Below are 27,299 nucleotides of genomic sequence, written 5' to 3'. Positions count from 1 at the left end.
TATCTGTGGCCTGCAGCCAAGCCCAGAGGTCTTAGTCCTGATATGTGGAATTCCGAAAATAGCAGGCTAATCAGCTGGGTCCTGTGCCCTGGCTGCCTGGAGTCGCTCAGGGAGCTAGTTTCTGTTGCCTGCTTCTCTAGAGCCATCTCTGCACCCTGCTCTGATGTCCCTTCCAGATGTAACCATGTTCTGTGGCTCTGGTATCCCATTAGCCTGCATATTACTTTTTTTTTTTTTTTTAAAAAGATTCATTTAGTTATTATATGTAAGGGCACTATAGCTGTCTTCAAAGACACCAGAAGAGGGTATCTGATTTCATTACAGGTGGTTGTGAGCCACCATGTGGTTGCTGGGATTTGAACTCAGGACCTTCAGAAGAGCAGTCAGTGCTCTTAACCACTGAGCCATCTCTCCAGCCCCAGTCTGCATGTTATCTATTTTCTTTCCCTATATTAGCTGTACTGGTGAGCAGATGTATGAAAATATGTGTATAGAGTGTCAAATACTGACTCAATGCTCTTGTCACTGGGGGTCAGGGGGTAGGAAACAGTAAATGACTCCATTCAGATTATTAGGTTGGGGGACACAACACGCGGGCGACATTTTATTGTGTGCAACACTTTGGTACAAGGGGGCTCAGAAGTCTATTGTTATGCAGAGTGGCACTCCTGTTTTATTTAGTTCAAACTCGGTCCCCTCCTGCCCACTTTGAGGCAAGAAGCTAAACCGTCTGGTGGGCTCGGATTCTGGGAATGCCCAGGATAAGTCTACTTGTATGAAACGTGTGGTTTGGTTAGATACAGAATATCAGAAAGCAAAAGAAAATAAAATCCGTTAGTGTATTAGTTGAGGCAGCATAATAATCATATTCACACAATTGATCAATGATGGTGTTCAATGGGAGACTGTGCTATCGGGGGAAGTGTCTACAAGTGTGTGGTTAGCAGTCATGAAGAATAATAGTGTCAAGTCATAGTACAGCTAATAATCTTATCAACATTCGTTAACATTGATTTTAATTCTTAATGAACAACTTAGATACATTGAGATTTCTTATTGAAAATATGATGTGAACCATATGAAACTGGCACTTCCCCCACCCCCTTTGTTTTTTCCAGACAGGGTTTTGCTGTATTGCCTGGTCTGGCCTAAAACCTACTGTCCTCTTGCCTCAGCTTCCCAGGTAGCTGACATCCCAGGCAGATTCCACAGTCCAACATCACAGAACTGCAGCTATTAATTACCAAGACTCATCAAACATGCGATGTACTATGTTAATTTCTTCTTAGCCACGAAAAGCTGATTCACTAGTGTGAGACAGAGGGGCACACATTCTGAGGGGCACACATGGAGGTCAGAGGGCAACCTGAACCTCTCCTTCCACCACGGGGTCCCAGGCATCAAAGCTAGCTCATCAGTCGTAGCGTAAGAGCCTCTACCTCCTGGTCTGCATTGGTCCTCTCTTAATTTCTTTACATTTACTGCTCTAGCTTTCAAAGAAATGCCAGGAAGAACTTTTTGCCATATTTGCAGGTAAAACCAGAGCTGAGAGTAGTTAAAGAGTTCTCAAAGATCAATAGGTCAGAGTTAGGACTGGAGTGGACATGATTCTAAAGGTTTGGCTTTAACACATACTCATTAGCCACTCCCTTACCCCCCCCCCCCTTTGGTGGTCAGGGGGAGCATCAAGAGGCTGGAATGACATAGGCAAAGCAGAAGCCATAACAGTACTTGACCTAAAAAGTTGTTACAAAGACACAATCATCAAAACAGTATGACACCCACCCATAAATAGACTTGCTTAGCAATAGTAGAACAGAAGACTCAACACCGAAATTCTTATCTGCAGGCAACTGATTTGACAGAAGAAAGAAGTATCTCCAGTAAATGGTATTGACAGAGCTGAATATCCACATGAGGCTGGCTCAAAAGGATCCCAAGTCTATAAATGGATGGAAAGCAAGTGGGGACAAGCACATTGATATATGTGTATGTGTATGTGTGTGTATGTGTATATGTATATATACACACACATATATATATATATATACACATATACACACATATAATACAAATATATATACATATACACATTATGTATATATATGTGTATATATATTATGTATATGTGTATGTATGTGTATATGTATATATATGTGTGTATACTACAAATATATATACACATTATGTATATATATGTATATATATTACATATACGTGTGTATATATATACATATACACATACACACATACAAATATATATACATATACACATTATGTATATACATACACATATCACATTATGTGTATATATATATATATACACATTATGTACATGTGTGTGTATATACACATATACACACACACACATATATCCATGCATACCAAAAATATTGCTGGGCTGACCCAAAGTTCAGGACACAAACACCAAGAAGACTAGATAAATGCGATCACCCGAAACTAACCAGCTTCCACACAGTAACAAAAGCAATCAGTGTAACGGTACACGACAGTCAATAGAACGTAATAGTCAAAATGTTTTGAAGCCCTACAGCTGTTGAGGAGCAAACATCCAAAGTGCGTAAGAAACCCATTTAGTTGAATGCAGTTGAAACAAAACAATCCACTTAAAAGGGGGCAAAGGATCCAGAGTTATTTCTCAAAAGAAGATATACAAATGGCCACCAATTGCACTGGAAGGCACTGGGCCATCACCGATCATTTGGAGGATGAGGTCCCTCACATCTCTTAGAGTGGCCTCTTACCAGTGGTGACAGTGTTGGTGAAGACACAGAGAGAAAAAACGAGAGAATTCTACTGCAACGTTGGTAGAATCATAGAGCCATTTATGAATAATCACATGGAAGTTCTCCAGACAATTAGAAACAGGACTACGTTATGATCCAGCCTGCCCTCCTCCCTTGGTGTACAGCCATAGAAATGAAACCCATATCTGGATGATGTGCGTCCCTGCTCAGTAAGGCATCCTTCATAAATGGAGACAGCTGGAGGCTTTGAGGATGGACAAGTGGATAAAGAAGATGTGGTGTGTGAACTCATCAGCCACAGGGAGAGCAGCAGTCTCCCATTTTGACGACACATGAGGCAAAAACACAAACACCACATCCATCATTCCTAGGTGAGGTTTACAGTACTGAACCCACAGAAATAGAAGGGTGGTGTTCAGGGACTGAAGGGCTGAAGGGGACTCAGAGAGAAATCCTCAAGGGTGCAAAGTTGCAGCTTTATAAAATAAGTTTTAAGGATCTGATATCCAGAAATCACTCTCTCTCTCTCACACACTGTGTATTTTCCTATCTCATTAATTCATTAATAAAACCTCTATACTAATGTGAGCATACCACATGCTAAAAAGTGTGTTATAACAGGAACTGTGGGAATACATCATCCTCTCTTCTCTGTGTATGCTTAAGAACTGGTTAGCCAGAGATGAGAAGCCAGCATCCTCTATGGGATACAGGGAACCAGCATCTTCTATGGGATACAGGAAGTCAGCATTCTATGGGAGGCAGGATACCAGCCTGCCTGCAGCTGGGGTGAAGCTGATACGGAAGTGGCTGGCAGTGTCCTCTGTGGATGCTCAGGGAAGTTGAGTCTGTCCCCAAACTCCTCTCTGTCCACAGGCTTGGCACCTTCAGTTGAGGGTAAACTATGCTTTTCATCAAATCCCAGGGCACACCCTGAAGCCTTGGGTTCTACAGATGCAGCTGACTTTATTTTAATTATGTTCTTGCTACATGGTTCTCTCTTCTTCACAGCGGTCCTTCACCTTTTTTTCTAACTACCTGCTTTATCTAAATGTGGAAAATAATCCTTGATAGTGCTGGGAATCCAGGCCTTCAAATCTGTCCTGTGGCTCATACAGTCTTTAGTGCCTGCAGTGGAAGTCTCTGAAGGAGAGACAGGACACCCAAGCTCTATCCACAGAGGGTTTTCCGGGGAACTCCCTCTAGAGGCCAGTGACATGTTCTGCGCACCATCGAACCTCTTGGCAGGGCACTGTGCTGCACTTCTCTGAACTCGACTACCAATGTCTTCGTCTTCCGTCTCCACTGGAGGAAAAGAGACAGGTTTTCATCTCTTAAACACTCAACATGGTTGCCCCCACCCCCAAACCTCCCACCATCTCCTCTCCAGGATAAATAACTCCAACTGATTCAACCTTTCTCTAGAGCTCTGCTGAGAGCGGCAGTCTGTAATTATACTAAATAAGAGGAATAATAATTCCTATAATTGTGTCTTTCAACCCACCCCCTGGCCAGGACATTTTGTTTCCCAAACTCTGGTGGCTCATCTCTCAGCTTTTGCAGCTGGAGAGTGGGCGCACGGGCAGAGGTCAACGTCCTTGCGTGGTGAAGATTCAGGTAAACATTGGAGTTCTAGGGGAGGCGCTGAGCATCCAACCATGGGGTATAATGACAAATTTTTTTTCTACCTGGGCAGAAAATCCAAGATGCAAACTTTTCTAATGAAGAAGAGAAACACAAATTCATCTTCTCTAAATGCAATCTCTGAAGTTGCTATCAAACCCCGTCATTTTTAAGGGTGAAGAAACAGAAGCCCAGAATGTTCCCATGATCATGAACCAGCGCTACTCCTGGGCCCAGAATACAAAAATGAGACTCCTTTAGTGAGCACGGAGAAACAAAATGTGAAAAAATTGAATTTTCAAAATGAGATCGCTGTGTGACAGTCAAAGTTCACCTAGGCTGTTCAATGATGGGACAGAATGCTCATGAAGAAGGGTGGTACCATGGGAACCGTTTGGTGTCCTGAGTCACTCTAGCTTGGAAAGGGCAGGGACGTCATCTGATCGAGCAGAGGATGGGGTGTAGGTGGTGCCGGGGGCTGGTGCTGGGGATGCAGCAAACTGTCTCCCCGTTAAAACACCTGCTGGGCCTGAGCATGGTCTTCCACTCCTGTGTGCACTGACAGGTTTTGAGCATGCCTGAGCCGCCCTTGAATTCACACTATGAAGCTCTAAGCAAGAGCAGCCTGTGTTATACATGCCATACATGTTTGAGGAAGAGAGGGGATGGTGGCAGAGAAGATCAGAGGAAGACTCCACACACCAAATGGTGCCCTGTGTGATCTCCAATGTCAGACATTACTTTAAGGGAGGGGAGGGGAGTTCTTCTCTCTGTTGCTCCTGGATTTACACATCCTTGAGACCCAGCCAACAAATATCTAGAGCTCTGCTCATGTTTCTGTTCTGTCTATCCCAAGAACTAGCCCCTTTATACTTATGTTTAGAGGTTATCATTTCTCAAGATGTCTGCTAGCCCAACTCAAGGGTCAGCTACCTGTGTCTTGTGGAACAAACGCAATCATCTACAAGTTTTATTCTGTCCTGCAGGGTCTCATGTGGTCTAGGTGATCCTCAAACTTCCTACCTAGCTCAGAGAACCCTGAACTTCTGATTCTCCTGTCTCTACTCTCCAGGTTCTGGGATTATAGGCGTGCACCACCGTGCCAAATTTGGATTTAAAATTTTTATTTATTTGGGGGTGAAAATACCTGACAAAAGGACAGTGCTGCGGCACCTGGAGATTTATATTCTTTAAATGCCAAAAGACACAGGCTGATCTGGATTAAAGACAGCTTTGGTCCTATATCTTGGAATTGTCTGTGGCTGCTTTCAGGAAACACGGCACTTGGAGCTTGGGCAAGATCACATGGCTAACAGAAAGCAAATCCTGAGTTTTTATGTATCCCTATTCAGAAAGACTTATCTGGAGGTGGCTGCTGTGTCTGTGGGAGGCACACTTTTAAATTAAATGAAAGGCTGTGGATTTCTGATAATATCAATATTGACAAAAAAAAAAAAGCCAGAAATTCTACAGCCTTCCAGCAGGGTCTGTCTATCTATGAACCTTACAGAACAACAACAACAACAAAACATCAAAATAAAGTGAGATTTCTTCCCATGAAATCGTGTATCATATAAAATATTAATCTATTCTCTATCCTGTCAAAGTACTGGGCCAAACTAGACTCTCTGCACCAGAGCCTGGTTTCCACAGATTTTTCTTTGTTCATCGTTTGGCCAAAACATGACATGTTTTTCCTAAAGTAGGAACTAAAATTCCAGCAGCACTGGCCTCACTAATGTGGCAGCTGAAGACTCCTACAGAAGAGTGTGCTGTCTTCTGTGTTTTCTTCCTCGTTTCAGACAGAGGCTGTGGTTCGGACATTACTCATAGGGACCCATGGAAAAACTCAGCTCACTGAACTCCAAGTGGGCAGCCAATTGCCATCCACAAGGGAGCTTTTAAAACAGCACACAAAGCCAGGCTGGCTGTCCTCAGATTGTCCCACAAGTTTCCTTCCAGTGTGTTCTAGTCTCCTTTAGCCACAGAAATGACGGGCAAGGTCAAGAATAAAAGCAAACCCCAGAGACTGAGACTGACAGGAGACTCCAGACCTCTGGGGGTTAGAAATGTCATCTGTGGGAATGACACAGTCAGAGTGAGGGAAGGCGGGAGGCCGTTTCTGTTTAGTTCTTTGTATCCCCAGCCTTCCTTGTCTAAAACCTGTTGATCCCCTGCCTGGTCATGAGCACAAGCCATCTATGTGGGGGTCATTTCTCCTAATCTAATAAGAAGCAATTTCTTCCATACTCAAAGGTGGACCATCCTTCAGGAAGCCTGGATTACTATTGACAGTGTGGGTCTGAATGACCACACATGTGTCTTGGGGACCTGTTCCTTTGAGAGTTGTTCCTCTTATTAAGGTCAGCCATTCCTCTCCTCAGCTTCAACAATTCTGCTCTCAAACTCTGCTATTGTGCTCTCTCTCTCTCTCTCTCTCTCTCTCTCTCTCTCTCTCCCTCCCTCTCTCACTAAAAGACTTTTATTTTTTACTTATGTGTCCCTCTCTGTGTGGCTATGCTCATATATACAGGAGAGGAGTTGGATGCCCTGGAGCTGGGGTTACAGATGCTTGTGAGCTGCCCAACATAGATGCCGAGAACTGAATTATGGTCCTCTTGAAGAGCAGCCAATGCTCTTCACCACTGAGCCATCTCTTCAGCCTCTACCACATTCTCCCAAAACCATGTGTTCCAGGAGAATTCAGATAGGTAGATTCAACACACCATGTTTTCCGGACTGTCATCAACCATCTATATGTGAATGGGCTGACTGATAAAGAAAACACAAAAGAACAAATAGCCGGAAGATAACTGCTGCAGGCCTCCACACATGTGCGTTGTCCAGCAACCCCGCCAATATTTTCACAGCCAACGGAAGAGGAGAAGGGGGGGTGGGTGGGGGGATGAAAGCAGAAGAGAACGGAAGGAAAAGTATATCCCACTAAGTATGGCGGTAGTTGCCTTTTTATTAGCATAGACTGCAACAGTAGAGCCAGGCCATTTCTGAACGGCCGGGGCTGTATTGAGATGGAGCACCAAGCAGTTTCTTCTACATTTCACAGGCATAATTCACGGTTATTACAAAATGCCCACTTCCCGTCTTCCCAGAGGGTCTCCAGTGAAGGATAAGATTCCTAACTAGCTGTCATCCACGATGATTCTATTTCCCGCCCTAATCGGGGCTTGAGGATGTAGATGCGGAGAAGATAATGCTCTGTGAGCTCTGATTAGGCCCACCACATGCTTTTAAAGTTGACAAGCTGAGCTCACAATTGGGCGTCTCACATCAACACGTGACTCCAGGAGCACATCCTGAAAAAATACATCACCACACATCTCCGAAGAGGATTAATTAGGATAGACTGCAAAGACTTGCATCCCCGTAGCCCCGCCCACACGCTGGATGCTTATGCTGTCTGATGTTTACGGAAAAGGAAAATTCACAGCAGCAGTAGATTCAATACCAACAGCTCTTAAAGCATCCAAAAGGAAAAAGCCAAAGAAGGGGGGGGGGATGAAAGCAGAAGAGAACGGAAGAAAAGATACCCGCAAAATCAAGGCCCTGGTTTCTATGCAGCAGCCGCTCTCCTCTGCTTAGTTTTCCAACCCAGCTGTAGGAGACAGTGACTTCACGGCTTCCTCATTCATCATCGTGAAGAGGTCTTATTGGTCAGGTGGTTCCTCCATAGCAGCCCAGATGAGGGGCACTCCTCAGGATCCATTAGAGATGTCTGTTACATTGAATAGAAGAGGACAAAGTACATCCTGTTGGGCGACGGCCCTTGCTTCCAGGATGCTGGCGGCAACATCACCGAAGCTTCATCGGGGTCAAGACATCACTTGAAGACATACTCTCAAGAGAATGGAGGTTCTGAGTCACAGTTGCAGGAAGCCAGTGACTTCTGAGCAACGTATGAGTCACAGGAAAAGGAGTAAGCATGGCCAGTTAACAGCCACAGGAGTGGGTCCTGCCTGAAAGCATTAACAGGGATGAGAGGCTAATGAGCCTCCTGTTAGTCAGGAGGATAACCGTGTGGAGTAAGGAGCAAGTGCTGACTTGGCTCCATCACTCTGTCTCCATTGCCCGGGAGCAGAGCGCAGCCGGAAGTTAACCTGCTCCACCCACTCTGGGATCCATTCATTTTCTCCTGACCGCTGCCGTCCTGTCACTACATCCCGCTGCCTTCAGGTTCTTTTTCTCACCTTGAATCTTCCCTAATAACCAGCACTCGCAGAAATTGTCCTCTCTTCCAGTTTATAATCAGTCCCTCAATGTGTTTGCTGTTTACAGGAAGGATTTCTCAAGGACTTCCCTGTCCAATACAGATGCAGATACTCAAAACCAACTATCAGACTGAGCCTGGAGGCCCCAATGGAAGAGCTAGAAGGGCTGAAGGAGCTGAAGGGGATTGCAACCCCATAGGAAGGACAATTATCAGCTAGCTGGACCACCCAGAGCTTCCAGGGACTAAACCACCAACCAAAGAGTACACATGGCTCCAGATACATATGTAGCAGAGGATGGCCTTATCTGACATCAGTGGGAGGGGAGGCCCTTGGTCCTGTGGAGGTTTGATGCCCCAGCGTAGAGAATTGCTAGAGCAGTGAAGTGGGAGTGGGTGTGTGGGTGGACAAGCATTCTTATAGAGGCAAAGGAGAGCGGGGAGAGGAGGGATGGGATGGGAATTTGTAAAGGGGTAACTGGGAAGAAGGATATCATTTGAAATGTAAAATGATTAATAAAAAAAAAGAGAAGTTTCAGCTGAGACCAAAGAATAAATGGTATAACAGGTGACATTGGACAAAATTTATAAACCATCTTTGATTGATCAGAGGGTTTCAGATGTCAAGGAGTCTCCCTCTACCTCCGTGGTGGGGGGGATGGAAGAGAGAGAGAGAGAGAGAGAGAGAGAGAGAGAGAGAGAGAGAGAGAGAGAGAGAGAGAGAGAGAGAGAGGAGAGCAAGAGAGAGAGGGAGAGTGGGGAGAAGAAGAGAGAGAGCGCAAGGGAGAGGGGTGGGGAGAGAGACTAAAGTTTCCAGCGAGACTTGCACTTATTTCATCGTCTGACTCTCTCTCCCCTTTAGCAGAGCCTCTATCTGGGGTGGCACATATCTCAGTTACCTTAGTGTCTGCCTGCTCTAGAATGAGTTCCTCTAAAGACAGGTTTCCCTTAGTTACAGGATTGTCTCTTGCATCTAGAACAGTGTTCAATATGCTGTGAATACTTTTTGAGTGGCTGACTGAATAAGTAACACTTTCTACAGAAGACTCTAATTAGGATGCTTGCAGAGAACCAAGCTTAACCGTCCCAGATTTTGAATGACATCCTTCTGTCAACTGGCACCTACTTACCATGTCTAATATAAACAAAATTTTATAATATCAGTGATATTAACTGGATACTAATAATATGTTCTGGTCACTAGGATAAGCACATTATATCTTTTCTCTATTTAGTTTTAATAATATTATAGGAATTTACTGTTGCTCATTTTACAAGCAAACTGCCCAAGGTCTTGTTACTACACCACTGTGCGATCCTAAGATAACCTACCAAACATTAACCCTAACAGACATTGGCTACATTTTCCCTTAAAGTGGCATTCTGTCAATTGTAGTATGTAAATAGAGCTAGGTCTGGTCCAGCCCTTGCATGCTGATGGGGGCTCATTCCTGAGACCATGCTTCCAAAAGCAAACCATCAGTCCCTGGAAAAACCATGGACCCATCACATGGCTACAAAACCATAGGAGATCCTCTGGACTGAAAACCCAAGTCCTTTTCTTCAGGGGCCAAGAACATTTTATATAGAAAAGTAGACCTGCTGACTGGAGGATTGGGAGATGTCTGAGGTGGCTGGGGTCCACTTATAAAGGTGACAATGACAAGAAGATAGCTCCCCTTCAGGAGAAGTGTAAAACTACCCCTCTCCATTTTAAAAAACAAAAAAACAAAAAACTGTTGCTAACTCATTAGAAAATGGTCAATGTTCTAGGAAGGACAGGCCTAAGGGCTTCCAGCCAGAGGCTGGGGTCGACATCAACATGACTTGAAAGCTAAAGGTTTCCCAGCCACAGTTACAGATAGGGGGACCCTGACAGAATTCACCTGTAAGGAATTTCTGAATTATCAAAGAGCTTTCTGGTTAACAACAACCATTTTGTTTGTTTGTTTGTTTGTTTGTTTTTGAGATAGGGTTTCTCTGTATAGCCCCAGCTGTCCTGGAACTCACTTTATAGACCAGGCTGGCCTCGAACTCAGAAATCCACCTGCCTCTGCCTCCCGAGTGCTGGGATTAAAGGCGTGCACCACCACCACCCAGTTAACAACCATTTTCTACCCTGCCCTTATCTCCTTGTGTGGCTTACAGCTATACAGTATGCTAGGGGTTTAGGAGAAGATTTCAGAGTCCCTCAGGACAGGAATGGGGTACAAGGTAAGTGCACAGTAGTAGGGAGATATCTATCTATGATCTATCTATAATCTATCAATCTATCTATGTGTCTATGTATGTATGTATCACCTGCCTATTATCTATCATTATCTATTATCTACCTATTGATATCTATCTATCTATCTATCTATCTATCTATCTATCTATCTATCTATCTATAGTGTATGTTGGCATCAGGACCTCCCAAACCTATGACATCACATAGGTGACAGTGCCACCTACAGACCTGTTACCAAGACAACAGCTACCATATTTCCAGAATCCATTTGGCTCACCTCTCACCTTTACCTGCATTATGTCATTTTCCATATAAATAAGGGGAACACCCCTCCCTCTCTCTTTTTCCCTTTCCTCTTTCTGCCACAACTCCTCCCCGCTCTCTCTCCCCCTGCCCCCAATAAACCTCTCAAACGTGGAACTGCTCGGGCTCAGTGTGCTATGTTCAGATGCGAGCTGAGATTTTAACACATCAGTCTATCTATAATATATTATCTATCTACTGATCATCTGTCATCTCTCTCTCTCTCTATCTACTAATCATCTATCATCTCTATCTATCTATCTCTCTATCATCTATTTAATGATCATCTATCACCTATCATTTATCTATTGATCATCTATCTATCTATCTATCTATCTATCTATCTATCTATCATCTATCTTTTATCGTTACCATTATTACTATTTTTCTTTGAGATGGGGCCTTACCAGGTAGCCCTGTGTAGACCCTTGAACTGATGACCAGGTAATAAGCCTGCCTCTGCCTAAGTGTAGACATTGTTGCACCCACTCCAGAGTGTTTTGTCTGATAAACAGAATGGACTCCCAGCTTCATATGTTTGGTTTGGGTTCGTTTTTATTTTTTGAGACAGGCTGCTACTGTTCATCCCAGTAACAATGTCAAGCCTATAATTTCTCCTGCCTCAGCTTCTCAGATGCTTATCACTCTAGGTACAGCCAGCTTTGGCAACGTTTTTATAATAATTCCCTGCTTAATGTTTTTATTTAAATCTTCCTTGAAAGTGTTTTCATGCTCCGTGATTTAAAATCTATCTGTCTGTATATCTATCTATGTATCTATATTTTTTATTGGAGATACAGAAATGAATGCAGAGGCAGAACACTAAGTGCAACTCAGGGAGTGTTAGCCTAAAGAAAGGCCAGGGCACCAGTCCTGTTAGAGCGACCACGTTTGTCATGATTCCAAGCACATATCAAAGAAGCAAAATGAGATTCTCGGATAGCTGTAATGAGGCTAAAATCACAGTTACAGATGAAACATTTATTTATTTAAAAAAATCTAAAGTCCAATAACTCAAATGTAAATGATCCAGAAAATAGTCTATTTCTTCCTCCAGTCACACTGAAGAAAACATCTGGAAATTTTAATTTGGAGATTCAGTTGCTACGATTTAATTATTTTCCACAGAGTTTGGGAAGGCTTAAAAAGAAAAACAACTTATCCCTGCCCTTTCTCCATCACCTCCTGAAGTTCAAGCTATACGTAGATATTTTCCAGGGCCTTCGGGGAGCAGCCCCTTTTTCTTACCTTCACTAACTAACAGGGTTAAGAATTTGATTCTGTGATAGTGTTAAATGTCAACTTGCCAGACTCTAGAACCAGGTGGGACGTGCCTGTGAGGCTTTATCTCACCTCTGCGAATGTCTGTGAGGGATCATCCTGATACTTTAACTGAGTACTGTGGGCAGGAGATCCTGGTTGTTACAGAACCGAGAAGGAAAGCTAAGCTGCGCATGCGTGCATCAGTATCCGTGTTCTCATTCTGGAAGTAATGTGGTGCTGTTTTAAGCTCCTGCTATTTTGACTTTCCAGCCTTGAAGGACTATACTCCCAAACTGTGAGCCGTTAACAAACCCTTTCTCCCTTAAGTTATGTTGAGGTAATTATCAAAAACACAAAATCAATCCACGCTATCTCCGGCTACTCTCCAGCCGCCGTGGTCTCTCCACTTCCATGTCTATCCCATGCGGCAGTCCGCTCACTTAACTACTGAGCTGTTTCTCTGACTCCCTCCATGTGTGTCGCATATATCTATGTCATAGTTGAGCGGTGCCTGCCTATTTGTGCGCTGTTTATTATACGGATTAGAATTCCCCAATGATAAGGTCACATTCCATCTTCGTCCACGTGTGAACCTCTGCTGAATACTTCACGGTGCAAACTCAACACACTAGCTGACTTTCTTCAGTCAATATTCCACTGTGGCACCCAACATCTTCTACCATAGGGCATGACTCTCATGAACAAAGGAAATCTCACTCAGTACTGCTTTTCCAGGCAGTAGCCCATTTGGATCGTAGATCCCACTTGCTGAAGACTCAGTCATCAGCCTGTGGTGCTGTTGGAAGGTGATGGAGGTCAGACCTAAGGCAAGAAAATGATGGTATGGCTTTGAAGGAACTGTTAAAGTCCAAATCCCTTCTTTCTTCTTTTGCTTCTTTGGCCACTGAGAGATGACCAGACCCCTTCTCCATTCTCTGCCAAGAAGCTGCCCAAGCATGGATGGAAACTTCTGACGTGATCAAACCTTAACGTTCCTTACATTTCTTTCATTGTCTGCCTCAGGTATGTTTTCATAGCAACAGAAAGCTGACTCACATTAAAAAATGGGATTTATAAAGCCACCTGACAAACAAGCAAAACGAAACCAGAAAAAGCTGTATAAATACAGCCCCACAGCAACTCAAAACCGCAAAACAATACACAAATGCTTCTACCGTGTGCTGTTTACAGGAATATCTGTAACTGTTTCACACTTTTAAATACTCATTTTTGTGTTATGTATTGAGGACCCAGTTTTTAAAAGCACCCACGAAACACCTTTAAGTTCACATTGTATTTTTCTTGGATTATATATACGCTCTGCAGCATTTCTTCATAGATGTTAGACAGATTAAAATAAATGATCTGCCTAGGTCTGATCTCCAACCACCAGCTAGGAATACTGACTTTGTTTCCTGAGCTAGAAGCAACACAGCTTGGCATCCTTTGGGCAAAACAACACACAAACTGAGTCAGAGAAAAACACTCTAAAATATACCCAAGTAAGACACTCTTGCAGCCAGGTCTCACGTGTCTCTGACCTCAGGACAAGAAATTCAGATGATTGCCTTGGTAGATGGCAGCATGAGAGACAGAAACAGGATTATTTACAACTCCGAAAATGAAGAACGATCACTCCAGAACACCAAGAAGGAAACTCTCCTCCCAGAGTACCCCCTTTTCAAAACTGTCCATTAAATGCTAATACAGATTTAAATGTGCAGTTTCACAGATTACCAAATATGGGGGGGCAGGTTGGAGAAGACCATGCTCATCCGTCTGAAAAAAACCCCATGGATTACCCCCAGGGCCGGGGGCGTTTAAGGTCAGTTTGATTCTGGGTAGGAAGAAATATGATGTCACTATGGCATGAAGAATCCTCCACTGAAACAGCCTGGTCCCAGGATACTATGTGCAAGGCAACCAGGGCTTCCTTTTCCCTGTGTTCCCAGAGGACCTGTAGGTTGGGGAAGTTGGTGTTTTTAATGCAAATGATCGACAGTGGCTGTAGATTGTTACTTGATTGTGGGGTCCATTTCTTTCTTTCACAAATATGACACAGAGTTTTACAATAGGCAGATGTCTGCAGGAGGGGCAGTTGTGGTTTCTAGGGCTCCCCGTTGCTTTGCTTATTATTTAATTGAACCATCAACTCTGCACACACTGAACAGGCAGACATTTGTGAAAGAGGCGGGAATTGTTTCTGAGGCTTCCTAGCTTTATTTCATTGGACCATCAGGATATTACCACCCCTCCTGTCTGGGATGCACGCGTTCTGTGTGTACTGTCATATTCCTTTAATGGATAAGTAAACCCAAGCTCAGAGACAATGAAGATCCCCCCCCCCCCAATCAGTGGATGGACAATAACAAAAGATGGTTGATCTGGGACACTCTCATGCTCTCTGTCATTTTATATATTGTTCCGTCACCCTAACACTTCCATTAACTAGGAACTTATTTGTGCATCCATACAACTCTTAGTGAGTTCTCCCTGACAGCCTACTGTGTTCCAGAGCGTCTTGGAACAGTAAGCTTGCCAACAGTCAACGTATCCCCCATATACACTCTTCTCTCCCCCTGCCTAGAAGTGTACACCATAGGAGCTTTATAAATATTCCATGCATTCTAAAAGGAGGGGGCTCTTCCCAGCTGCCCCTCAGTCCAGATGGATGGTTCTGCTGTTAAAGGCAGAACCCCTAGGTTGGTTCAGTCATAGTACCCCACTTTTCTTTTAGTTTAACTCCTGTCCAGCACAACAGGAGGCATTTGAAAATAAGTGGACTCATATACTCACACATATACACACATGTACACACACATATACACACATATACATACATACACATAGGCATAGCTACACACACAGGTACACACACACACACATACACAGGCACAGGTACACACACACATGTGCACACATACACCCAGGCACGAGCACACAACATACACATACACACAGGCATGGGGACACACACACACACACACACACACACGCACGCAAGCACGCACGCACGCACGCACGCACGCACCCAATGCTCCCATGTGTTGAAATGGGAAGACAGGGGTAAGTGGATTCTCTGTATGTGGTTTGGCTTCATCTCCTTCAGCACAAACATCCAGAGGAGACCATCCATAAATATTCTCTTCCAAGCTACATATACACACATCACTTACGAGTGCTCACCCACAGGTCTTTCTTTCCCTTCCTATCTCAGTGGGAAGGTTAAGATATCCCTGAGCCGGGCGTGGTGGCGCACGCCTTTAATCCCAGCACTCGGGAGGCAGAGGCAGGCGGATTTCTGAGTTCGAGGCCAGCCTGGTCTACAAAGTGAGTTCCAGGACAGCCAGGGCTATACAGAAAAACCCTGTCTCAAAAAACCAAAAAAAAAAAAAAAAAAAAAAAAAAAAAGATATCCCTGAGGCTGAGAGAAGATGATGAAACTATTTTGGCCACGGGTCAGAGCTGAAAAATGGCATTTCTCAGGTAGAAGCATTTGCTTGCTGGTACGTAATCCTGCAAGGTACACCCAGCCAGTAGCCCTGGGCCATATGTGACATTTTGAAGTTGAGGATAGCTATGAATGTAGACAAACATTAAATCACAAATTACTAAAACCATCAAGATTGTTTGCCCAAGTAAAAGGTCTTGAGTTTGAACTTTTAAGGCAATTTTGGTAGAGTCATGATGTCAGAAGGTGGTGTACACCTGAAAGTTGGGGGCTTTCCAGTCTCACACAATGGCCATAATGTTGAGGATAGGGTTTGGACCATGGGGAGCTATCCTCCTCTGAGAAGCATAAAAGCAACATAAACTTTTACATACTCTCTGCTGCTTTCTAACCCTGGTTTTCCTGTCTCTCTTAGTAGCTTCCTGCTGTGTCTACTTTGCTTAAGAAAGCTAATGCTGGTGTGACCTTGGCACACAAAAGATTGGGGTAAATCTCCAAATAAGTGTGATGCTTGCACTTTTTAACTTTTGTGTGTGTGTGGGTGTGGGGGGGGTATAGAGGATGCATGGATATTGATTTCTGTTCCCATTTTATCCACCTTTCTGGGTCTAAGTGTTCAGACTTTCAGAGTCTCTGGATACCCACTCTGGATTCAAGAGTCTCACCCTTCCTCTCCTTTAGGTCACAGACTAGTTTGCCCTGGAAGTGATCTCTGACCATCTCCAGCGTGGGCACCAGCATCACTACCATGACCAGCAGCACCAGCCCATGACACAGCCATATTTCTTCCACAGACCCTCCTACTAGTGTAGTCTAGCTATCTGGGATGCTAGGTGGACATAGACTGCTGGACCCTGCTCCTTTTAAAGAGTAGCTTCGCAGGGCAGGGAACATGTTTATTAACTGGCTGTACAACTGTTTGTATCTGAGCACGTGGCTTTGAGTCCAAGATTCGTGGTGGGGGAGGGACAGCGGGGAAGAGCGAGCAGCTCCGTTCAATGGTGGTACTGATGGAGTGAGGCGTCCACTGTAAGTATTCTGACTTCCATGCCTGTGCTTCAGAAGGTTCTAGAATCGCCAGAACTCAGGCCACATCATAGGAGGAGGCAAACAGAATTTTCTGCTTTGTTAAGACACCAGGCTTGGCTTTTGTTTCTTTTTCCAAGCAGACAGATACAATGCGTATTAGTGTGTAAATTTAGAACGAGATGATGTTGCTAAATGCTGCCTTAGGCAAGCTTTCTGTCCTTCTGTACAGGCTCATCTCCCACACTCTATTAATCCTTCCTTTCCTTATACCAAAGCAAAATAGCCCATAACAATGACATCATTTTCTAGATCCAAAGTCTCCCATTATCTCTTTTGATGATCTGTACCATGATGAGGATGGGCTCATGGGACAGTGTTGTGGGGATTGTTGAACCCCAAGAAAAGTTCAAGTGTTGTGTAGCTTGAGCTAATAAGAGTCAGCCAGCCCCTCCACACTCTCTCAGCTTCACAGGATAAAAGCTAAGAGACACTCTTGGCTCTCCAGTTCCCCAACCGGAGGATCACAGGAATCAACCAGACAGGTTGAAAACCTACCAGCTTTCCAGGAGCAGCCCTTGAGGATTCTGACTTACTGCGCTTGGGAAAGGTGTCACACTCTAGCCCAGGCTAGCCTCTAAGTGTCACACAGCAGCCCAGGCTAGCCTCCAACTCACTAAGTAACCCGATGCTGGCCTCAAACATATGCATGCAGATCCTACTGCCTCAGCATCCCAACTGTGGTAATGATGGGTGTGAACCACCATGCCTGGTTATTACTTTTGAGACAGGGTCTTATTATGTCGCCTGGGTTGACTTTAGAGTCTCTACATGAACAGGAATCACTCTGGGACTCATGATCCCAGCCGTCTCAAGGATCACGCTTGTTCACTATCACATTGACTTATTTTAAGGCATTTTCCAGGTACTCTGGAGTCTTAACTAGGTTGGCAAGTTATACCATAGACTCTGCTTTTCAGAAAGGTGTGTTTGCAAATGTGGGTTGATTCTCTCCCAGGTTTGTTTCTGGTTGCTGTAACAAAATATCCCAATAAAAGCAACTTATAGGACAAAAAGGTTTATTCCACTCACAATGCCAGGTCACGAACTTTGTGGAGAAGTCAAGGTAGCAGTAACTTGAAGTAACTAGTCACATCATCAAGAGCAGAGACAGAATGCCCACACACATGCCCCAAGCTTAGGGAATGGTATCGCCCACAGTAGGCAGATTTTCCCATGTCAGTTAAAGTAACCAAGTTAGCTTCACACAGACATTCTCACAGGCCAATTTGATTTAGATAATCCCTCATTAAGACTCTCTCTTCCCAGGTGATTCTTCATAGTATCAAGTTGACAGAACTGAACAGTCCAATTACCAACCAAACTCTTCAAGCTGACAGAACCAAACAGCCCAATCATTGATCAAACTCTTCACTGAATCTTTCCTGTGAAGGAATCCTTCATAAAAGGCCTGAAAATCATCTCCAAATATGCCTTATTTCATATATTCAAATTTAAGGTTGAGCTACTTCAAGACACAAGGATCTAGAGCCTATTAGTGGTGACTGTCCTGAAAAGAAACTGAAAAAGTGTAAGCTAATATGACCAGAAAGGAAAGCTTCACTGTCCTGACTATCAAGTCTATAGAATTATGGAGGTTCATGAAATCATTTTGTATGGTTGAGCATGGGTGTGCCTGAGTGTGAATTTGTACACTGTGTGCCTGCAGTGCTTGTCTAGGCCAGAAGAAGGTATCAGATCCCCTGGAACTGGAGTTACAGGCAGTGGTGGGCTTTTACATGGGCCCCTTTCACATAAGGTCCTCTCCGGCCCCTTATCTTCTCTACAGTGATATTGATATTAGACTATAAATCAGAGATGATGAAATTACAGGTGTGGTTTCTAAAGGAATGTTAAGTGTGGACAAAGTGAGTGCTCACTATGTGTGTGTGTGTGTGTGTGTGTGTGTGTTAGGAGCAATTAGAGACAATGCTAGCAGAACAGAGGATAAGTCTGCCTCAAGGTACAATTCCCTGCAGGCATTATGTCAATATTTATAAATAACATTAAATGGTCTCACAAAATGCTTATATGCAATGTTAAGTGAAAGAAAGGATCCAGAATTAATTTTAATAATTTTGTAATAATATATGTATTAATATAAATTAATATTGTAAGACAACATGTTATAACACATATAATATAGTAATGAATTACTACATTAGATATTTATTATTGATATATATTATTAACATACTATACATTTATAATTATAATTATTTTATAAACTACAATGTGTTTATTAACATACTACATATTTGTATTTATAATTATTTTATAAACTGTATGTCCAAGTATTATGCATAGAAAGCATAAGGTTAGGCAGTACAGCAAATGAAAATTCGCTTCTCTTTCTCTCGGATTGGCTGATCCTGCATGTGCGCTCTATGTACCTATTTGTGCACAGTGTGTGTGCACACTATGTGTGTACTTGTGCATCATCTGCATGTGTGTGGAGGCCAGAAGTTCCTCTATCACTCTCCATTTTATTTTTTGAGCCACTTTCTCTCATGGAAGCCAGAGTTTACTGATTTTGCAAGATTAACTGGCCAGCAAGCCTCTAGAATCTGCCTGCTCCTACCGCCACAGATCTAAAATTACAGCCATGCAACAAAATGCCCTGCATAGCGATGTGTGTGTGTGTGTGTGTGTGTGTGTGGTGGGGGGAATTCATACTCAGCCATCATGCTTGTGCATCGAGCATGTGGGTCAATGAACCATCGCCCCAGCCCCAGAGCATGCTTTATTTATTTTTTAAATTTTTCCTGACGAGATCTACTAGTTTTACAACATTTCTAAGTTAAGAAGAAAATAATGAGGAAGAAAAACCTACCAAATTAGACCACATTCGATAACAATACAAAGACCAAATCAGGGCTTTGGTAGCTAACATGCCAGCCACTCACCAACATTACACGCAGCTCAGCATCTACTGTCTACCTATCCTTCCTCACCGCAAACCCAACAGGTCAGCCTCATCCCCAAACAACACATTAGCCCCTCTCTTCCTGCTAAAACCTGGCAACAAACCAAGCTCATTTTGCCCAGATTTAAAAATATAAAGAACTCATTATTTCAAACTAAGACACAATGTACACCAAGGACCAATTGGTTAGGACTGATGACCTCGCTTCATTCATGATGGGCTATCGGGCGTCATGGACCAATTCAGAGAAACCATTGAAAGCTCAAAATCCACAGTTTTTACATCCGTTTCCATAAGGTAGAGCCACTGCTTTGTTTTTATTTAATCAGACTTAGTATCTTCTGTGTATGTGCGTGCTAGGGGGAGATACTCGTGTGTGTATGTGTGTGCCCCTGCACATAGAGGTCAGAGGTCATCAAGAAGAGTACCTTGCATTGGCTGCCAACAACTCATTCCTAAGGATCCACCTCTCTTCCCTCTAAGTAAGTCTTCAGAGACTCACAGCATCTTCTTTTTTCTTTCTTTTCTCCTCTCCTCTCCTCTCCTCTCCTCTCCTCTCCTCTCCTCTCCTCTCCTCTCCTCTCCTCTCCTCTCCTCTCCTCTCCTCTCCTCTCCTCTCCTGCCCTCCCCTCCCCTCCCCTCCCCTCCCCTCCCCTCCCCTCCCCTCCCCTCCCCTCCCCTCCCCTCTCTCTCTCTCTCTCTCTTTCTTTCTCCCTTCCTTCCTTCCTTCCTTCCTTCCTTCCTTCCTTCCTTCCTTCCTTCCTTTCTTTCTTTCTTTCTTTCTTTCTTTCTTTCTTTCTTTCTTTCTTTCTTTCTTTCTTTCTTTCTTTCTTTTTTGTTCCACTCTAAGGTTGTTTTGCATTGTGCTGATCTCAGCATCCAGGGACCTCAGTCAGTTACCATTCTCTTCCTGATTAAAACCAATTAAGACATTTCCCCATTACCAGCACACACACACACACAAATGAGCACATTTCCTTAATGTTCTGTTTTTAAATTGAGAAGGATATAAAGAAGCCATTCCAGGCTCTATTCAGAACGATATTTCCTGATGGAAACATATGCAGCTTATCTATATGCAAAATATCTGACTCCAATAGACAGAGAAAAATGGAAGCAGACGTTCAAGTTCACACTCACCCAATGCAGCATGAGCTTGGCCAGGGCTGAGCTCTGGGGTGCTGTCTCCCTGGGTCTCATGTCAGCACCAAACACATAGTTTTCCTTTTCAATATTTCTTGATTTCTGGTAGTTGTAACCCTTTGATGTTGCCTCATGATTGGCCCAGTTTTGGGACACATGGAAGGGAGGGAGAGCAGGGGCTGCTTCAGCGCAGCAACTGTCAGTGTTACTACACATTTGCTTGGCAATAGCTACTGAAGAAAGATCAAATGGAACAAAGACAGACATGAGGGAAGGGCCAAAATAAACACATGTGCTAGCACCAGGCTTCGAGGCCCAAGCCCTAAGGAACAAAGGCATGGTGATAGCTTGACAACTGTCTGTAGTGACCAGCCTGTGACAGACACTCAGGACCTGCCACCTCTGGGGTTTCTAAGACTGACTTAATGTTGACCATTCAAAGAGTCAAACCTTTAAGATGGAATCAGAGATACAGCCAACTGGGGTGTGATGGGGAAGACTGGCTAGGAGGATCACTGGAGAACAGAATATGCTATCACAGAGTTACATATTAAACCACCTCCAGGCAGGGAGAACGTGAGTGTAATTCTCCTTCTAGGATATACATACAACTTTAGACATTGTTTTGTTTTGTAATAGAGTGCACATGTAGCCCAGGCTGGCCCTGAGTATCCAATCCCCTTGCCTCCCTCTCAGGGTGCTAAGAATGCATGTAGATGCCACCATCCAAGTCTATACAGTGCAGAACACTGAACCCAGGGCTTTGAGCATGGGCAATACGTGTTCTGCCCACTCAGCTGCATGTGTATCCCTAGCTTGATGGGTTTTAATAAGCTCCTGGAAACTTTCAAATTCCGATCAAGCCCTTCAATGGGACACAAGCATAGGTACCTGATGTCCCCAAATTTCCATAGTGATTTTAAAGTGCATTTTCTTTTCTAGAAAAGCACCAATCATACACACATCATGTTGTCTGGGGCTGAGGATACTGATGCTACCCTCTCTGTTTCTGTCAGCTACCCATAGAGCGCACGCACACACACACACACACACACGCACACACATATACACACACGCATGCACACCTTAATTATCCTTTTAAAAAATTCTTCCTGCTAAGCCCTTATAGGCTTTTCACTGGGGAGAAATTAGCAATGAAGAATAATATGGTAAAAAGAAAGAACAGATGACAGGAATTCAAACAATTCTGGTTAGTATTTGTGCCTCATGCACTTCATTTGATATCTCAGATACGCTGTGCAGTAATTGCCAAACATTTGTTCAACTAACAGAGATTTTATAAACGGGCTTCACGTGTCTACAGCTCAGCCACACCGAATGCTTTTTACTGTTTATTTAATTTGAAAGTGTGGTTCTGGAAAATAGACATCCCCTGCTCAAAATGGTCCATACTCAGGGCACACAAGCTACACTACAACATTGCCCTCCCCTCGTCCTCCAGAAAGCATTTGTTACTATGGTTACGCTTTTCCATCTTAGCCATCCCATCTCCCAGCCCTACCTCAGTGGATGTGAAGATTCCAAGGAGCTCAGCCTGTATCACTGAGGGGGAAGCAGTGATTTTCAGTGTTTACTGGTAAGTTTCCTCATTTGTTCAAAGTTGGTAGGAGGTATTAAAGGAAAGAGTAGGCTTGGGTACTTCGCAACAGCTTCATTTTATATATATATATATATATATATATATATATATATATATATATATATACATATATATATATATATATATATATATATATATAATGTGTGTGCATGGTGTGTATACACACACAGGCACACACAGACATAGACACACACACACACACACACACAGGTGTGCAACTTCACATGTGCGGAGGGCAGAAGACAACCTTCTGGAGTAAATCTTCTCCTTCTACCATGTGGGTCCCAGGAATTGAACACAGATCCGGCTTGCTGGCAAGCTTCTTTACTGGCTGACCAAGGTTGCTGGCTTTTTTTTTCAAACTATAAAAGAGTTCTTATTTTCACTTGTATGTGTATATACATGTCTGTCGGTCTGTATGCCACCTGAGCTGTGTGCAGTTAGTTACCCGAGGTAGGGAATAGGAGGGGGTCAGATTCACCGGAACTGGAGTTACAGGCAATAGTAAGCCATGTGACCTGGGTACTGGGGAACTGATCGCTGGTCTTTTGTAGGAATAGCAAGTGCTCTCTTATCCGCTGAGCCATCTCTCCAGCTCTCTTACATTTCTAATGTAAGAGGAAGGGTGTCTGGAGTCATCAGCAATGGGGTCATTTTTAATCTGTCTATACTAAGGACTGTTGAAGCTGCTTTGCCCTAGAGTGAGACTACGAGCCAAGGATAGACCCCTCTAGTGTTAAGAATCTTGGCATAATAGGCATAGGTAGTTCTTGAACCTGGGCATAGTAGTTTGGACTTGGAGCAAATCCAAGTATTCCTGAAATGCCCTTTGATGTACCTCTGTCCATCTGGGCCTGTTGAGTCAACCATTCTCATTGGATTTCCAGGGTATGACATTCTGGTTTTATGTGCCATTAAATTCATATTGCCCTGTCACTTTGACGGAGTCATTTAGATTTTTTTTTTTTTAAGCCAGGTTGCTCTGCAGCACAGTCAGACCTCAACTTCAGGGCAATCCTCCTGTCTCAGCCTCCCAAGCTCTGGGACTACATGTTTAAAGCCATCACATCTGGCTTCTGGATTGTTATTATAATGTCCTGGGGGCTCAGTCAAAGGATATATATGCCACTTGGCGAAATAGGACTTTGGGAGATTTATGTGGGAGGGTTAAGAGAGCACAGCCTGGGCACACACTATCTCTCAAAGGAACAGTGGCAGTATCTGGGTGGCCAGGAATGAGTTTCTGTAAGGAGGACAACAAATAGGTCTTTAAAGGTAAACTTTAAATGCTTTGATCTCATCTTCTTAGAGGTCAGGAAAGGGTTTGTTGTCTCAAAGTAATAACGGCATGCCAAGACATGGCACAACTGGATACAACACATAGTAGAGAGGTTCCTTTTTTCATTTTATACCAGATAGGCTGCAACTGTTCTAGACAATTTACAAAACTACTGTCATCATCAAACAAGACATGCTAGGTCTGGACATTGCCACTGTCTGTAGCGTGAAGAAAGCACACTCGCCTGTATTTCAGCCACGGCATATAACTCTTGAACAGCTAAGAAGTGCAAAGCCTCAAGCTACAAACACCCACGGGGACGGGGTTCCTCAAAAGTTGGAATTCTGAGCAACCGAAGCCAGAGTTAGAGTTAACAGATCAGAATTGTAATGAGCTCGTCAGACACATCACAGACACTGCCCACAGCTGCAAAGCTGCTTGGGTGGCAAAGAGAGAATGCCAACCCAGCTTGGGTCACGGGAGCCACAGGACTAGAATTCTTTTTTTTCAAGGCCCAATAACCATTAATGGCCAATGGCGACATTAAAAAAGCCCAGGGTCGGGGGTGGGGAAGACCCTATTGGAGTACAGTCTTTGGGTTTTGAAGATTTGTGATCACTGGTGGTCACTGAAAACATTTAAACCCACTTGTAAGAGAGGGGAGGCCCCGAGTAGGGAACAGGCAAAAAGAAGTCATTATGGGGCAGGTTAAACAGCAAAGGCTGCAACTAAGATATTCTTTTAAAAAGTTTTATTTATTAATTTAGTTAATTGTATATATACACACATATGGAGGTCAGAGACAATGCTGGGGAAAATTATTTTTTTTCTCTTCCATCTTTTCATGAGTTCCAGGGATCGAGCACAGGTTACCAGGTGGAAGAAGTCAGTGCCGTACCTGCTGGGCCATCTCAGAGCCCTAAGTTGTCTTGGCAAAGAGAGCAAAAGCAGAGAGCAGCCTTTATGGGGAGCCTGGGCCACCAGGACAGTGTGGGGGCTGCTGAGAAACAGGCATGATTGCAGTGGATCGTGAGAAGCTTGGGAAGGAGTGAACCTTAAGATGTCCATGTACTGGAGAGGAAGCTGGTGATAAGATTTGTTTCCGGTTAGGTTGAACATGCAGAGATCTTTATGTTCCTTACTTTATTTTGATGGCTTCTCTTTTTCTAAGGGTTTTGTGCATTTTGAGAGAGAAAGGAGCAGGGTTTATTAGTGAGGAAGTTAAAAATATGTCTCACTTAACGAATGGCTAGCTGTGTGTTTTATAGAGAGCAAGCTGTGCCTTTGACCTTTGGATCGCAGAGCTCATGCCTAGCTGAAGTGGCTTACAACCGGACAACAGCACAGGGCCTCCTGCTGTAAAGAGAGAGTCCATCCAGGGACCATTATGCTATATACCATCGGCTCTTCTCCTGGTAAGGTGGGTGAGTGCTGGCCACTGCAAGGTCAGCTGACCCAGGAGAGCCCTGCCCGCTTGATCTTCAGGCAGTAGAAAGAACTGGCACTGAGTGGCTATAAATGGAAGGAGGCCTGTAGACCCAATAGTGCCCAGATAGTGTGGGCAAGGACCAAAATACACAACAGTGGCTCTCAGAGAAGGACTGGAGTGCTTGTGAAGATACAAAGCCTGTCATTGTGGGGGGAACTTTCCTTTGATGATAAAATGATAAGACAACAAGGGGCCTTGAAGCCCTTTGGCCCAGCTGGACAAATCTGATGTTAGATGACGCCTCTCCCCCATGTTTTTTATCTTTTCTCCCCACCCACAGCCTTCTCTTCCATTCAGACTTTGTCAGCCCCACCTCAATCCCCCATTCTTGTTGAACCCTACATCGATGCTCTCCTTGGTTACACACAACCCTTTCTGTTTTCTCCCCAGCACCCAACCCTCAGACCAACATTTCCTTTCTTCCTTCAACCACAGCAGTTTCTCTTACCAGGCTCCCACTGAATATTTTCCAGTCTGAATTCTAGATTTTCATCCAACCACACAATCTCTTTGACTACTTCTAAGTTGGTCCTCTCTGCTCAGTCCCCTTTACTCTCAGGAATGGCTCTATTTTCTTCTAAGCAGCAAGCATACAGTTATCCCATAACTCATTGAAAAGGTGTGGCAATACTTGGAAGTGCTGGTGTGGACTAAAGCATCCTGAAGGTGGATGAGCTTGGTTCCCTGCAGTTGTTGAGAGATGAGGGCAAGCTGTTAGATGGTCTTTGAGCATCTCGGTGAGGGACACTTTATCTTGGATGGATGCATGAGAAGTCAATTGGGGCGCTGGCTTATCCCATTCTTTGAGTTTCACATTTGACTTTCCGATGATATTCTATCTAATTCCATTGATTTTACTACATCCATTTAGTATATCTAATATATATCTAATATATTAGATATCAAATAAATCATTATATATTATATAACATGTAACTATATATTATATAATATTATACATATTCACTTGGATATATATTATATTATATGTACCATATAATATATGTATAATATATATATATACTATCTAGAATATATGCATATTCTCTCTATATACACTAAGGGGATGTAGTAAAGCAATGGAATTATGTATGTATGTGTATACATGTATATATATGTAAAAATGATGTAAGAATAAATATAGGATGAATATGTGTGTGTGTGTGTGTGTGTGTGTGTGTGTATTAGGAAGCAACCCGAGGCTACACACCTGGGTCCCTATTTCTTGCTTTATCTTTGATTTCCTTCTGTATCGTGGGTCCCATTTTTGTGTACACAGAGGTTCAGCATGGCATGAACTGGAGCATGCAGTGACTTAAAGTGAAATGGGGTCAGCAGAAAAGGTGAACAATAGACTAGAAGGATTCTCTATCACCCAGGACATAAAACCAATCAGTTGATGCTATACCTGGGCTGGTTGTTAGACTAGCGGCCATTAAAGGTTGAGCAGGTTTCAGCAACAGGGCCTGTTTCACTCACCCATTGCTGGGCTCCACCTGCAGAGGTGTATATGACTTGGGGGCCACAGCATGTACCACTCATAACAAGTGTCCCAAAGTTGCAACTCTCCTCAAGGATCTCAATTAGAGAGCAGCTACAGATAGAACAGTTGCTCAATATAAGGGCTCACCTCTCGTGCCTAAGTTCTACCCAGGCCCAACCCTGCTTAGCTTCCGAGATCATTCAGCATAGTATGGCCACAGACCAAAGCTCATTTCTCAGTCAGTTCCTGACTGTGATCACAGACAACACTAACAACAACCACCACCACCACAACAACCATAACAACAAAACGCAATTCTCTCCTTTCTTCATCAGGGTGTCATTATGTAGCTATGGATGACTTGAAACCCAGTAAGTAGACCAGATTGGACTCAGACTCACAACGATCT

The 27,299-nt window shown here is 43.6% G+C and overlaps 1 protein-coding gene across 15 annotated transcripts in view; it reads right to left on the bottom strand.

The window, feature by feature from the left end:
* Nucleotides 1–27,299, bottom strand: part of Ank3 (ankyrin 3) — a 632,326-nt gene that overhangs the window by 241,542 nt on the left and 363,485 nt on the right. The window lies entirely within an intron of this gene.

This window comes from Mus caroli, unplaced genomic scaffold (assembly GCF_978045245.1).
Source record: "Mus caroli unplaced genomic scaffold, Mus_caroli_1 scaffold_9, whole genome shotgun sequence".
Classification (NCBI taxonomy): Eukaryota; Metazoa; Chordata; class Mammalia; order Rodentia; family Muridae; genus Mus; species Mus caroli.
The sequence above is the reverse complement of the archived record's forward strand: the minus strand, read 5'-3'. Positions and strand labels throughout refer to the sequence as shown.